Below are 2815 nucleotides of genomic sequence, written 5' to 3' on the forward strand. Positions count from 1 at the left end.
CGATGGCTCAAAGCCGTCGCTAGCACTCTCCCACCTTGAGGGAGATCTGGGGGCTCCCACCCGCTCCTACCCAGGCGATCGGGTTTCACGTTATGCGCAATGACGTCACGCGCAATGACGTGATGATGTCACTACGTAACTTTATTTATACTTAATGTTAAGTATAGAAGCAGAGGGCATGCTGCATAGAAGCCTGTATCTCAGGCATCTAATCAGCAACAGACCCCAAAGACCAACCATTGGAAAGGTAATCGCCTAACTTTTCCAACAGTGTAAGTCTTGGGGATCTGAAGAAAAAAAAGGTAATTTTTTTTTCTTCAAAAAAAAAAAATGAAAAAAGCTTAGCACCCAGGTGTAAAAGTGCTTAGCACTCAAAGGGTTAAGCAATGCTACTCGCTCCTGGCAGGCTGAAATAAATATTAGATTTTCTTAGTTGGGGTGAGGGCGCGCACTATTGCAACTCCTGTATGCTCTAAGTTGTCACAGCACACAGGCACATGAAGGAGATCTCTGTGGGGGGGCACATAAGGGGGCAAAGAATCAAATGGGGGGACAATTGCCCCCCTTGCCCCCCTGTGGCGACGCCTATGCTTGTTCTCTATATTGCCCTAAATACTTATAGGAGTTCTGTCCTTTTACCTTTCACTGAAGCCACTGCAGAAATATCCTCTTTAAATATCTTCCGCCACAAATTATCAGCCCTTAGGTGTATATCATTTAGGTCTGAAGGATTAGGAGTTACCGATAATATGCTTCTCTTTCTAGAAAAATTGTTCTGTGTACTATTCCACCATGTTCAAAACCAGAATTATGTACAATTACGTTTTTCAAAACTGTGGAAATTCTAGCTGACAATTCATAGAGAGATTCCTGTTTTAACTGTTTAAGTTTGCCAAGACAAAGACACGCCAGAATTAATTCCATAAAGTACATGCATTATTTCTTTAAATGTATCTGCAGTTCTAGGTGTCAGCACACAACAATTCTGACCCAGAGACAATTTCCAATCACTCTCTGACACACTTTCTTTATATCCTCAAAAGTCAAATTGTACATCTCAGTAATTCTTTTAAATTTGCAAAACCACTGCAAAAAATTGATACCATGCTGTGGAACCTGCCCAATTCCCTTTACTATGTTATCAATTTCTTATGGCTTTAAATCTTTAGTAACTAACTGCACTACCCTTGTATTATCATGGTTGATGATTGCAGTAGTTATTGTAGTTGGGACATCAGGGATATTTATCACTGGCTTTTGTTTTAAATCTACACCTCCAGTTCCTGAGTTATTAACAGACTCTATTAAAAGCCATATTAGTCACATGCCTACATTCACCCACTTCCCTTTCCAACTCAAACATTCTGTCATTCATCTTCTCATTCTGCTCTGTTAATGTGTCACACACCTTTGCTTTTTCAATTAGTGCTTCACCAGTTACAACTGCATGTACTCGCATATCAACAATCTTGTCATTCAATTCATTATATAATTCATAATTTTCCACAGATTTTACTATTATTGTTGGATTCAGTTAATTATTAAACAGCATAACCACAATCCTTGCATAATACAACCTTTTCTTTTGTTTTCCGAAACATTTTTTATCAGATAAAGTTTTTGTTAAACATTCTTTCATCAAATCCCATGATTGTCTATATTCTGCTGGAATTTCATAAGGACCACCATGCCTCTTAATATAATTTAGCACCCACTTATTAACATTCTCAGCAATAGTATCATCTACTTTTTCCATTTTACAAGCTATATTACAATTAAAACAACAACAATAAAATAAGAAGATAGGAAAACAAATATACTTACAAACCTCTAGACAGACTCTGGAAAGTTCTTCTGGCCCAATGTCACGGCACCAAAATATGTTGCACAATTATCCTTCGAATCCACCAGGATTACATTCAATAAATTCACTTTGGATATGCTCTGGATAATATCCTCTGCGCTGTGTAATACTTGTAATAACCCCTAGTGTAAATATTGTATGTGTAGTTCTACAGACATATAGCCACTATACTGTACTCATAGTAATTCCAGGCTAAATTATTTTCCAGACACTCGGTTGTTGTGGTGCCGCGATGCTCTAGCTATTGCTAGGGACGCAGCGCCTGCTGTTCTGCTTGTTGCCTAGGGGGGAGTCGGCTCCTGTCTGCGTGCGGCGGTGATGTAATTGCTGCACGCTTCCTCCATTCTGAAGCTGGTCAGGATCTCCTGTGGCGGGAATCCTACGCCTATCTAAGTAACTCACTTGCTACCTATCACTGCCCAAGTATAGGTGTTACTTAGGGTTCTCCTGGGTGTTATTATTGCTGTATGCTGGACTGTTATATTGTAGCTAACCTCTGCTTGTTTGACCACTCTGCCTGTTAACCCCTAAACTGCTGGTTTGATATACTGCTGCTGAACTCTGCTTGTCTGACCACTCTGCCAGTTAACCCCTAAACTGCTGGATTGATATACTATTGCTGAACCCTGCCTGTCTGACTACTCTGCTTGATTAACCCCTTGCTCTGGATTGCCTCTCTGTTGCCAAACCCTGCCTGCCTGCCTGCCTGATCATCCTAGTGGCCTACCTCTGGACTGCTTTACCGTTGACAAACCCTGCCTGCCTGACCATCCTAGTGGTTTACCTTTGAACTGCCTTTCTCTGATTCCCTGCCTGTTGCCGCCGAAGACTATACTGCCTATGGTGAGTGCCGCTTACCTCATCTTGCGAACTTTCTCTGCTCTGGGATATTCCCTATCATTCCGGCTCGACGCCGGGATAAGAAGACTACTGGCGAGTTTGGTCTGGTAG

The 2815-nt window shown here is 41.3% G+C and overlaps 1 pseudogene; it reads right to left on the minus strand.

Annotated features, from left to right (window-relative positions):
- Positions 1-616: 616 nt before the first annotated feature.
- Positions 617-1756, minus strand: LOC128652523 (uncharacterized; annotated as a pseudogene).
- Between the last annotated feature and the right edge of the window lie 1059 nt (positions 1757-2815).

Source organism: Bombina bombina, chromosome 3 (genome assembly GCF_027579735.1).
Source record: "Bombina bombina isolate aBomBom1 chromosome 3, aBomBom1.pri, whole genome shotgun sequence".
Lineage (NCBI taxonomy): Eukaryota > Metazoa > Chordata > Amphibia > Anura > Bombinatoridae > Bombina > Bombina bombina.